This window comes from Leucopleurus acutus (genome assembly GCF_964270905.1).
Source record: "Leucopleurus acutus genome assembly, chromosome: 5".
In the NCBI taxonomy this organism is placed as follows: domain Eukaryota; kingdom Metazoa; phylum Chordata; class Mammalia; order Artiodactyla; family Delphinidae; genus Leucopleurus; species Leucopleurus acutus.
In genome coordinates, this window is record NC_139147.1 from 15,168,576 (window position 1) to 15,182,575 (window position 14,000).

The window sequence follows — 14,000 nt, forward strand, 5'->3', positions numbered from 1 at the left end:
ATTATTTAGTGAAAATTGCATAGAGACTATGATTTTTTGTTTACTAAGGTAATGGCAGTCCTAGAGGTTCTTTAAGTTGAACTTCAACTTATGAATTATACTATGTAGTCTAAGACATTAATCAAAAGTGCAACTTGATATAACATCATATTTCTCCTCTCCCTGAGCTCTGCTGGAAGACTCTAGGGAAATGGAGGGATGGTGGGCTCTCCTCTTTCTCCTTTCCTTGCTGACTTCCTCACCACACCCTTAGCTGCTGGACCTCCTATCAGGCTCAAAAAGTATTAGGACAACGGTCCCCAACCTTTTTGGCACCAGGGACCGGTTTGGAAGACAATTTTTCCACGGATGGTGGAGGAGGGGGATGGTTCAGGCAGTAATGTCAGTGATGGGGAGCGGCAGATGAAGCCTCGATCACTCACCCTCCACTAACCTCCTGCTGTGTGGCCCGGTTCCTAACAGGCCACAGACCTGTCTGCGGCCTGGGAGTTAAGGACCCCTGTGTTAGGACACTTCCTGCTTGGCGGGGCTGCTCAGTGTTCTCTAAGCTTAGCAGGAAATTCCTACATTAAGTGGGTGCCCCCGTAAGCCTGGTAGATTTTTAAAGCTTAGAGTTCCTATTGGGCAGGCTCTCCTGATGTTTCTTTGACTCAGACCAGTGGATCCCTGTTTCAGATGGAAGGGTATGAAGAGTTCTCAGCCCCTTGAAATCCAGTAGTACACCTCTTGCTCTTTCTGCTGAAGTCTCCTCACCCTTCTAGACAGTCCTATTGACTATAACCCAAGCCTATCCCACCCAGGTACCATGGATACAAATCTGGTCCACAGGAGATACCTACTCATTCTAATTCAGGGAATACCTCTAATTGCAATGCAGCAGACTTCTGCTTGGCCCATCATTTCAACTGGTCAACTCTATATAGACTTCTTCTGTCACTTGGGAGTCACACCATAGTCCACCTCCACTTTCTCATGTTTGCATCAGCCATTGATCTTCTGCATCTCCAACTGTAGCCAACCTATTTCAGATTTCTCCAAATGGCTCCCTGGAAGCTCCATTCACCAAGAATGGAATTAGAAAACAGTATCCTAAAGGCAGAGGGGTGTGAACTCACAGAGAGACAACAGCTCTGTCCAGAGAAATCTCTTCAGCAACCACCTCTACCTCACATGTGACGCTTTGTATAAATCCTTGATCTAGAACAGTCTCTGAGGGGGCTTCCTCTGTACGTATGTATAGGAAACTTGGGAGTGTCTAACTACCTACTCTAGTATCCTGATATCCATCATCTGGGCACCTGACTTGACACATCACAGTAAGATAGGACATATCACTCAAACCAGACCTCTACAAGTTTGTCTAAATTTCTTCATCCAACTCAGCACACTCATTGCCTTAAGTCCCATCAGACTTTCTATCCTAAATATTTTTTAACAAACTTCCTTGCCCACTGCCCTCATCATTTCTTCCCTGGACCATTAAAATAGCCTCTAACTAGGCCCCATATCTTGACTGTTAGCCCTTCTACAACTGTCGTCACCATATAAGCAAAGTGATGTACAAGAGTGCATAGTAGGTATTCTACCCTTTAGAAACACAAACTTGCTTATAGTTTCCTGCATTCACCATGCTTTTCTCATACAGTAAAGATAGGTGAGTTCCTCTTTTCCTGGCAAAACTGACCTCACAACACCACTTTTGTCATACTCCTTTCAGTCTGAAAAGCACTGCCTCCCATTTTTCATGTAGCTGACTCTCTCTCAGAGTTAATTCTCCTAGTCCAGTAAGCCTCTCTCTAACCTTTATTTGGGGATGGATTCTCCACTGGACTTCATAGCTCCTGTACATCTCTATGTTAGCATTTCACATGCTTCATTCAGACACTGTAAGATCTTTCCCTTGGACAAGGACAAAATCAATTTATCTTTGTGTCCTCACGTTGCTGTGCAGTACATGGCAGGCATTTAAAAGATGCTTGTTGAACTGAACCCAGGAAGCTAAAATCTAGCAAACTCTTATTAAATTTCACTGAGCTGATACTTTATTTTAAACCATGTAAATAGTTCCTAATTGATCTGGTCCAAAATAAATTTCCTACATAAGAGTGAAACATTATTTACAAATGCCAAAGTATATGGTATATCACTGAGAACTATATAAAATATGGACAGCTTTCTGTCACTGTTTGGTTATGAAAATGTAATTTATTGATTTATTTTGATGGAATGAAGATTAGAAATTTGAATACATAAACAAAATATTCAAAGTCAAGCTTTTAAAAATCAAAGAGTAAAAGTTAAAATTCTCCACTGAGGCACCTATATTTTCTTTGATATTTATTTGGACTTTTACTTAGTATGTCAGTATTGAGAGGATTTTGTGGGGTTTTTTAATGGGATCCAGGTGAAAAAAAAGTCCCTAGAGAAACATAAGCTTTGCCATGATTTTATCCTGCTGTGGCTCCAGTAACACTTCCTGTTATGCATACAATTTGATTTTGATTGCCAGGACAGGCTGTCCCTTGGATTAATTAGATGACATTGGATCTGGCAGCAAACTCAGTCAAATTTCCACTCTTCAGAAAAATTTCCATTTATATTTTTCATTCCACACCTATTGAAAATTACCTGCATTCTGACTCCTAGCTTGCACTGTGTACATGAAACCCATTCATCCCAGCATTCTCTCATATTTAGGACATTTAGACCTAAAGGAAGAGAGAATTCTTCAGGTCCTTGCTTCAGTTCCCTGTACAACTCTGGACAAAGAAATGACATCCGTTCCTAAATGTTCGAAGTTTACAATTTTAACCAATTATATGCATTGTCTCATTTATAACTAAGGTGCTAAGATATCTGCCCCTGAAATATTCAGTCAGTGGCTAGGTGAAAAATCACCTGTCAGAAATGTTGAAAGGGGATGTCAGCATAAAATGGGAGGTCTGCCAAGTTCTCCTTAGTTTATATGATTCTAAATAACATTTTTATTTATGAGAGAGCATTCAAAGACTCATGTCAGTTATCATCTTCCTTCCATTCATCTACTAATGTCCTGGCTCTGCAAGGTTGATTGAAGAATTTGCTTTCTATACTACAGTCTGTTATGTAGGTGTGTACATGTGAATATGTACACATGCACACATGTGTTTAATCTATTTAAATGAATGCCATTTTATAGATGCACATATATGTATATTGTGTGTACGCACATACATATATGTGCATGTATGCACACATTCATATACATGTGTGTATATGCCTATACATATATATGCATGTATACATATCCACACACACATAGAGAGAGATATGGGGATGTGTGGGTGTGTACATTTTTGTATGGATATATATAAATTTTGTGTGTGTGTGCCTACATATATTGTGTGCATATATATTTCATTCATCAATTTTCTTTTCCAGTTAATCTTACTTAACTTTTGCAATATATCTAAGTTGATGCATCTTTATTATTTATCCAGTTCATTCATTTTTGTTGAAATCTAGTATTCCATCATTCATTCATTCAGCAAATATCTCCTAAATACTCAATATGTTGCAACTACTATTCTAGACACCAAGAATGCAATGGTAAGCAAAACAAAGCCCTTGCTCTCATGAAACTGATACTCTAGTGGGGGGATCAGACATATATAAAAGGCAATATTGTACTTCAGATAATGACAAGGATTATCAGAAAAGCAAAACTCAGGAGAGGTAAGCTGTGCAGGAGGAGTCCTTGAAGACAGAAATGGGCATTACTGTGTTATATAGGGTAGTTAGAAAATACTTCATAAAAAATGTGAAACTTGAATAAAATCCTAAAAGAAAAGAGGGAGCAGGACATGTAAATATTAAGAGAGTAAAGGATCCAAGCAGAAGGACAACTTATGTATTAAATATACTTCAGGGTACTTATCCATTTCCCCACGAATGGATATTTTGGCTGTCTGCTTTTCTTTTACACATCCAAACAATGCTGTGATGAACATCTAAGTAATAGCCTCTATGCACAAATGCAAGATTTGCTCTAGAGCAGCACTGTCCAGTAGAAGTACTATGTGAGTCACATAGATTTTCTAGTAACTACATTAAAAACTTAAAATAAACAGGTGCAATTAATTTTAATAATGCATTTTATCTAACCCAATATATCTAAAATATTATTACTTCAACATGTAATCAATATAAAAATTACGATTTTACTTTTTTCATAAGTCTTTTAAATTCAGTTTGCATTTCAAACTTATAGTCCTCAATTTATACTAGCCACATTTCAAGTCCTCAATAAACTTGGTGACTAAATAAATAAATGTTTAATAATACAATATCCCACCCAATCAGGCTAACTAGGGAAAGATGTGAATTCAACCCATGTGGAATCCACATTTTTGTCTTCATAGACAAAGAACATATTGATTAGCTATAATAAGTATATATCCAACAAAGACAAAATTTGATTAACGTGACCAAAGTAATATAAGTAATTCAAGACAGAATGATTTGATTTCCAGATTAAATTGATCACATAATCTAGATAATTAGACAAGTGCCTTATTCCCACCCACTTCACACCCCCTGGGTCTCAGATTTGTATTCCTGCCCATTTAGTTGATTTGCAAGTACAGAAGCTAATTCATTCTATTTTGGAAAACATGCCATCACACAAGCCAATGCCAAAGCAAACTAGTTTATGATAAAAGAAAAGGCAGGTGCACATTCTAAGATAAATCCTTAGGAAATAAAAAAAAATTTACCCAGAGTTCATGGCAAAGATATAAAGTCAGCAGATTTAAAGTTGGAAATCAAATATTGGCAAGAAAAGCCACTATATTTTTAAATTATGCAGTGATCCATGTAAGCTGTTATTGCAAGATAATGGGTTATAAACAATACACATAATAGTTAAAATAATTATATATTGAACAGATGAGAATATGATAAATGCATTATTTCATTTCCTGAAATAGCTGACATCCAAAGAAGTTATGTGGTCTAAAGATTATGTTTATCATTTCTTCCTTTGCTTAATGTTTATTTTCATAACCACTATTATGTATACTTCAGATTTTGTTTTAAATAGCTTTTCTGAGAACTGGCTTAAAATTGCGGGTGACTGGACAGAGATCACATTGCTTAGATAGAGGATGAATTTCAGATATTTGTCATTGTGTTATACTCCAGGGACCTGAGTAAGACAATAATTGTACAGTTAGTCCATCAGGGCTATGTTTATACCATGGATATAGAGTGGGCCTCCTTTAATTAAAAACAAATGAAATAACACCACAATGAATCACATTTGTTAACTTTTCTATTCAGGAAACAGAGTCAGGTGCTGACAAGTTTTTGAAACACATAAAATCTTTTCTCTGTTCTCTTTTCTCTGCACCATCTCCCCCAAGATAACTTTATCTCTTGATCTTACTCTTAGTAATTTCATGATAAAGTGTTAGCGAAAAGAAGGTTTGCTAAATGAATGAATGACTGTATTAATTATGGAGTCAGTAAATGCTTAAAAGTGTCATTCCCTTCATGTCATTCCCTTCAGGCCAATTCTAAACTTGAAAAGCCTTCAAAACTCAAACAAAAATCTCCTTAGAATTGGATTGCTGTATAAGAGCTGATTTTGGTGGTGCAAGTAAACTAAATCTGACTGCCCCTCCAGTCCCACCACCATAGGCACCATGGCCTTGAGAGGGTCACATGATTTCACTTCTTTGACCTGCAGGTCGTACAGTCCACTTGTCCAGATCTTTCTAGAAGAAGAAGAAAGGGGACAGGAGAATGGGGTGAGACATGAAGATATGTTTCTCCTCATTGTAATCCTGTAACTCCTCCTAGGTCTCACAGCCGGTAGGAAGAAAATCCTAATTCCCAGTCTTGCTACATTCCCACTGCATTTCTCCTACTACTTGAAGTGTGTAACGTTTGGAAGTGTGTAACTTTTGGAAGTGTTACTTTATTCAACCATACTTTCTACATATATTTTGGATATCTATAAAATGCAGGTGTTGGACTTCAAAGATGAGTAAACCATTTCCTGCCATCAAGGAATTAACAATCAATTGAAGAAGAGATAGTTAACACAAATAGTTAACATAATATACAAATATTATGTATAAATACCTAAGAAATACACAGTTGACAAAATACAAGTAGTTAACAGTTAACATAATACAAGACCTAATAAAGTATACTAGAGAAGTATCCTTCTACAAGAACAGAGACCATAACCATATTTTTCTCTGTTAAAAGATTTGCATCCCCTAACTCCAAATTTTTCACGATTCCAATTTGAACAGCAGCATATTTTAGAATAACCCCCATAATGACTGCAACACTTCTGAAATGTGACTGGGTAGCCATTTCAATATGCAGCGTTTGTTTTCAAATACTTCATTGCTAATGGAACCCATTCTTCAGGTAATCAAGGCAAAAAGGGAGACTCCTTGCCAAAGGTTAACATTGAAAATGTGCTGAGTGATTCACTTAGTATAATTTATTGATTGTTTTTCAGAATTCCCAGACTAGAAATAGTGTGCTCAACAATGCATAAAAAAATTGATGGTGCTAGACATTGATATCAATCAATAAAATTAAGAACAGGGTATATGAATCAATTAATGAAAACTAGAGAGAGGATTGTCAAACACTACCCTACTAATAAAAATCCTACTGGACTTACAAATAAAAAGAGAGGTAATGCTTTCCAGTTGTGTTCAGGTCTGCCGAGTACTGACACCTACAACTCAGTAATCAGTCTAAAGCAGCCATAGTTTAAAGCTAAGTTTCCAACAATAAAATTTAAATTCAGATTCTTTTTAACACAGATAACCAGTCAGCAGCACTATTTTCCTTTATTAGATTTGCGTGTTTGACTCAGCAAGTCAATTCTTTTCATGACTTTGAAGCAGAATAACCCATTTAAAGAAAGAAAGATTAATAATGTGCATTGTTATATATGTATAACAACTCTCCATTTACTCTTTATCATAATGTGTTAAGGTGCTGTGTTTCTAATATATGTACACACACACACACACACACACACACACACACCAGTACACGTCAGTCTTGGAATTCAAGAGAGTCCAGTGTCAACTTAGTCCTATCATTCATGATCTATGTAACTTTGAGTAAATCACATCAACACTTTGTCTCCATGAGTTCAAAATTCTATTAATATGCCTTTTAAATGTCCTAAAATGTGGGAGATTGATCAACTACTTTTCCACCCGAATAGTTTCACCAACTCCCTGAGTACCTTCCTCTGTGCCTCATGTCAGACAACCCAGGAACATTGTACAGAGAGAAAAACTCACAACCTGTGGGCAGCCCACTGGAATAAAGTCTACATAAACTTGGTGGTCAGATTTACCCTAGAGTATTTACCTGTTCAGTTATAAGAATTGACCTATTAATTCAGCTCACAATTTAGAGTATTAGAATATAAAGTTTCTCTTCTCTATTAACTAAGTGGTTTCAAGTGCTTGTCTTGTGGGGAATGAAAAGATCACTGTGGTCCCTGCCAGCGAGGTGAAGGAGGACAGCCTTGAATGTTTCACAAGAGCCTAGGACAGTGGCAAGGCGAGGATACCTTTGAGGATTGAAAGCCAATTGCACTGGGAGCCCTTTGTCCACCCAGATTGGATTAAATTGAAGTTATCAGGAGCAAAAATAAAAGAAAATAAAATCACAGGCAAGCAATAGGAAGGAAATATGAAGAAAGAAGAAGAGATCTTGCATCAGTGGTGACTCATAGGTGCCTCCAGATGAACCAGGGGTCTTTTTGGTGTCCACTGGTAGAGAATCCTCCTCACTTAACTGCCCACCCAAAGTGCAGGAGGGATGTAGGGCTAATCCTTCCAGGTACCAAAGGCTGACTGTTCTAAGAAATCTCATGCACTGCTCAGAAAAAGGAAACTAACGCCAAAACCTACTGTTGGGTCAAGGTGCAGACCTTTTTCAGTTACTCCCAAGTCAAGTGTTAGAGAGTGTTCAGAAGCTTAACAAGGAAATAATAATTATTGGAAAAGTATAAATAGGAACATACATGGTTTAAATGGTTTATATCTATTTGCTCACTTGATCCTCACAACAGCCCTATGAGTGTTATTTTCATTTTATATAAGGAAACAAGAGACTTAGCAAGGTTGGATAATTGTCCAAAGGTTACAAGCTAGATCATAATCCATCCAGGTAGAACATGAGCAAGCCAATGAGCTCAATCTCTGTACTACACTGCCTCTGTAATCTAAGATTTCAGAATTTTGAGATGGCTAGATAGAGCCTTAATCTCTACCCAGTGATATCCAACTAGCATTCCCTCAAAGCCTTGACTATACTTTATTCATATCTGTGCTTTTGTTTATTTTAAAATATATCTGATAATCCTGTGATATTCAAAGCATTCAGCAAAGTTCCTCAGAATCCTCTGTGGCACAGCTGTGCTTCTACCCCATGAGTGCCTGAAAAGGCACAGATGCCAATGGTCCAGAGCTTTGCTCTGCCCTGAATAATAAAATGATCAGGGGTTTTACTGCATCTGGTTCTCTTTGAACAGTGAGGATTCAGACTTCTTTGATGCAAAATATGACCGTGTCCATTACAATTCTTATTACTCTCATTTACACTTACAGAATACTAAAAAAAAAAAAAAAATTGGAAAAGCTTAGACTGAAAATATAGTAACCCATAACTTCTCTGAAAGTTCAATGATTCAGCAACTTCACCTCTCTGGCAGAATTACTTTATATTCCCTAACTGGCAGTATAGAACGATAGGATGTTCAATTCCCTCATACTGAAGTTGGGGAGATTGAGCTAGAGGGGTAGGCACAGCAGTCTCAGAGCACCAAAAACAGATCAGCAAGAACATTTTGGGTACTTATACACTGGTTATGTGTTCTTTCTTGGATACTATTCTAATACACTGGGTCATCTTCTCAGCTGAGTGCTGTCTTTGGAACCAGAAAGTATGGATCTGAATCCTCACACCCTCATCTCATAAGACAAGGCTAATGATTTTTACACAGTTGCAAGAATGAAAGGAAATAGCATTTGTGAAAGTATCTAGTACATTTGACAAGAGATGGAGAGAGTGTTTCCCAAAGATGAGATATTTTATAGCATTGTCTGTACGCTGATTGGAAAGACCCAGTCAGAGAGGGACAAGTTGCTAATGAAAGAGAGAGAGAAACTGCTGGAACAATGTCATTGTGTAGGTGAGGGGAGAGAGTCTGGTGCACACATGCATATGAACACGAACTGTTCATTTCTAGTAACAGGAGGGAAAGCAGAGAATAAAAGCATAGATGCTGGGACATAGCGGTGAAACTTAGTGCTTCTGCTTCCTCAGTAAGACAGAGAGCAAGATCATCACTGAGACTGAGGATGAACAGTTAGGATTTCTTACAGCAATGAAAGAAGTGGATGTCAGCCACATTACCTATATTTGAGAATTCTTCCAGAGTAGAACCATTTAATAAAATAACAAATACTAATATGTACCATTTACGAAGATTGCTCTAAAACGTTTATTTTATAATCAGTACTGAGAAAGATGTATCAATACTAAGGACTAGGAATTGTGACAAGAACTGTATCCATAAACAGGTGAGACCCGGTCCCTGACTTCAAGAAAAGCAGATTCCAATATAAAGATAGACATGAAAACAAATATATGCCTTAGTCTGGACTGAGTTATAGGTTAGAGGCATCTTTAAGGTGCAGAGGGGGTCACAGGGCAATAGTGTTCTTCCATCTGAGTTGCTTTAAAAGCTTTCTCAGAGGAAATGAAGGTAGGCCTCATTTGGAGGACAGTGGCAGGCAGCATGGTGGGGAAGGGCATTCCATTCTTGGAGACTGGTTGGTGGCTGAGAATGAATTACGGTAGGAGGTCAAATAGTAGATGAGGAGTAGAGACTGGTTCACGAAGTACCTTCTCAGCTGTGCTAATGATTCCTAGCAATTCTGTAGGCTAGAGATTCGCAAAATGTAGTGCACACAAAAATCACCTTGAAGAAATTGCCAAGAAAATAATTATTTCCCTCATTCAACCTCCAGAGACTTAGACACTTCTTATGCCAGCTTGAGAAAGATGGCATTTGAGGTATCAAGATGAAGTTGAACTATGTTGCCCATCCTCTGTCCCCTGTGACTTGTATAATTCATCCCTAACCAATGATGTTAGGTATAGTCATGCTTGTTATACTATACCATTATTCAGAAGTAAACTTTCATCGGTGTTCACAATAAAGAAGAGACTGAAAGAGACATTAGTAGACCAAAGCCAAAATAAGCATAGCCTCTTGCCCTCCAGTTATCAGATCTAAGTGAAGATCTAATAAAGCAACACAGAGCAGCCATGAACTCATGCTGAGGAAGAGAAAGTAGGAGGAAGGGAAGAAGGAAGGCCTGTGTCCAACCTTTCTTTTTCCCTAATTTTCATAACAGCAGGAGAGGTGGGGATATGAGGAAAGGCATGGGTGCTGCAGAGGGGCAGGGCAGGCCCTGTTCAACATCCTTCCACCTTTCCTTCCCAGTCCTATCAGGGCCAAACAGCAAGTTCAGACCATGGCCAGGCTACAGTTGTTGACATTACTGAAATTACAAACCAGTGATTTCAAGGTCAAGCTAATTATCACTGGAAAATAATATGTGAATGCTGGCTCCCTTTGGGTGCAGCCTATGAAAGAACACTCGGAAAAACAGGAGGCAAATGTTCATTTTTGGCTTTTATGTTATTTGATGATCCTAAGGTTTGCCTGGGCAAATCAGGTTTTGACACTAATAACTGGAACTGACCTTTTGGGTATAAATGTTAGAGGTTTTTTTTTACTCATTCATTCCTTTCATTGATTCCATGGTAAATACAGCTTTAAAGTTTATGTGGTATGATAAGTCAGAGTAAAGGCAGTGTCTTTTAAGGGAAACAGTTTTTTAAAAAATTCATTCTAAATATCCTATACCCTTTTAAAGTAGATATTCTGAACCAAAGTCAGACAGGCTGATAACAACATCATCTAATTACCTAAATTCTAGACTTACTCAAATAATCTAGTCATGATTTATGACCAAAAAAATGAAAGAATCTAATCAGGGAGTGGCAGTATTTGTGATTAAAATTCTTCTGAGGCAAGGAACTGAAAAATAAACATTTTTTTCTTAATCAATATATGTGATGAGTGTGGTTACTGTCAAATATTTGAAAAAACAATTCCAACAATTGCAAGGGATTTACTTTTAAAGAAATAATGTGGCAATTGTTGATGTAATTTCGAACCTCAACTAAGTTTGCTCCATTCAACCATTACACATTTTCTTTTCATCTTGCTATTATTAGAAATGGAAATAGAACATCTTTACACAAAGCGACACATCTAGCCAAGAATTGCAATTACCCTCACAGCTCTCACATTTTATCGACAAGATCTGCCAACAAAACATTTTGAAAATAAAGACAATAAATGAAAATCTCCCTATGAAAGGTTACCTGAGCATTAGACAATTATTCTGCATATGTTTAGCTTGATAGAATTCATACTTCAGACTTTTGTGCATAATATGTTGATGATTACATAGGGTCAAACTTACCAACTAAATTATACAAGTGCTTTTTATTCATTCTATTTTTATTATTTCAGATATGAATTTTTAAATTAATCATAGCTTATGAAAAATGCAAGTCCAACCATTTTTACTTTGACTATTGATGAGATTACTGGCTATTAGGGAAATAAATGTACTTCAATCATTTTTAAACTGACATTATAAATTGAGGAACTGAAGAAAAAGGAAAGAGAAGTAAAGGAAGACAGAAGAGTAACAAAAACAAAAAGAATCAAGAAGAGTCTTTGAAATGAGACAAGCTGAATTAAGCTTGGATTCCCCATTAACTAATGATTCTATCTTGACTTAGCTGAGACTCAGTTTCCTGTGGATAACAACGGAGATAAAAATTCCTGCCTTGCAGAGTCTTGATTATGATTAAAGGAGATGATATAAATTAATAGACAGTCAATATGCTAATTCCCATCTTCCTACCCCTCTATGACCTAATGGAAAATTTCTATGTTATCTTGAAGATATGAATGGCCAACTAAATGGTAGCAATCTTTCCAGTTTTAGATAAAATTATAGTAAATTACAGATTGATATAAGTTACAGTAAAGTTCTGTTGCCTTGGAAGCACAGCCTAAGATGGGGACACTTGTATGATTTATTGAGAGAGCATTCTCAGGAGAGGCAGGTAATGGAGTGAGGGTAGGTCAGACAGAGAAAGAAACTAGGAGGAATCTACCTTCATTCTTATCCCACCAGGGGACTTTTGGAGCATGCATTTCACCAGCATGTATGGGCCCTCTAGGAGTCTAACACACCCCAATATTACTCATTCATTGGCTATAGGCCACCACCCTCCTGCGAGTTTGGGGCATATCCTCCCCAGCATTTCCCAGCTAGTAAGCTCCTATAGGACTAGGGCAACCAACACTCCCTGTAACAAGGCACCAGGGGAATTGGGTGGGACACCAATCACAACCACCATAGGAAGGAGGAAAAAGACTGAGTTCAATCACATAGATTTTATTCTAAATCATGCACTCCAACATAGGCAACTTAAACAAGAACTATATGACAATTCAGTTTTTCAAAACCAAATGCGAGAACAATTATGAACTCACATTTAAGAAAAGTTAACTATAGGATTCTTTGAACAGAAAATATTCTCAGAACATCTCACATTGAATTTGATTTATATATATTTGATTTCCCTACACATTTTAGTAATTTTATCATCCCTGAGATCTCCAGCTCTATGATCTTATGAATCCATCAAGTGCACTGTATTGCAGCTATATTGTAGATGCTAAATTTTATTGATTCAGGAATTAGGACAACTTATGTATATATCTATCAAATCATCAAAGTGTACACCTTAAATGTATACAATTTTCAATTGTCATATTACCCCAATATAACTTTAAAAAATAAAATACATTGAAACACATGACTCAGAAAGAACTTTCTCAGTTGAGTTATATAAATAAAGAACATTTTGCAACTTTCAAAAAAAAAAGTAGGATGCCTTGACTGATACCATGAAGCTACTTACTGGGAAAAAAATTCAGTATTGGACTTGTCCTGTAATTAGGCTGAACAGCCGTCCTGGTTTGCCTAAAACTGAAGGTTTCCCCGGGATATGAGACTTTCAGTTTTAAAAGCCAGACAATCTTGAGCAAACTGAGACTGATTGGCCACCCTACCTGAAATTTATAGCAAGAAGTTTCCTTATACCTATGAATTAAGATATTAGAGTATTTGGTTGTTTAGTTTTGGCTTACACCAATAGATACATAATTTGCCCCCTCTCCATTTTTTTCTTTTTTTGCCATGAGATATGTCTTTTTTATTCTTCCAGTTTTATGGAGATATAATTGACATACAGCACTGTATAAGTTTAAGGTGTACAGCATAATGATTTGACTTACATACATCATGAAATGATTATCACAGTAAATTTAATGAACCATCATCATCTAATAAAAATAAAACAATTAAGGAAATTAAAAAAACTGTTTTTTCTTCTGATGAGAACACTGAGGAGTTACTCTCTTAACAACACTCATATGTAACATACAGCAGCGTTCATTATACTTATCATGCTGTGCTCTACACCCCTAGCACTTATTTATCTTGTAACTGGAAGTTTGTGCCTTTTAACTGCCTTCATCTTATTCTGCCTCCCCCCATTCCCACCTCTGGTGACCACAAATCTGATTTACTTTCCTCTCAGTTTTTGTTTGTTTGTTTTTGAAGTATAATTGGCCTACAACACTATGTTGGTTTCTGCTCTACAGCATAGTGATTTGGTATTTCTATACATTTCAAAATGATCACCATGATAAATCTAGTTATAGTCTGTTACCATGCAAAGATGCTACATAGTTATTGACTATGTTCCCCACACTGTACATTTCATACCTGTGACTCACTTATTTT

General features: G+C 36.9%; 1 protein-coding gene across 12 annotated transcripts in view; it reads left to right on the forward strand.

Moving 5' to 3' along the window:
• The window catches only part of GRIK1 (glutamate ionotropic receptor kainate type subunit 1), a gene marked incomplete at both ends in the record, with an annotated part of 430,476 nt that overhangs the window by 312,165 nt on the left and 104,311 nt on the right, over positions 1-14,000 (forward strand). The gene's annotated exons all lie outside the window — the stretch shown is intronic.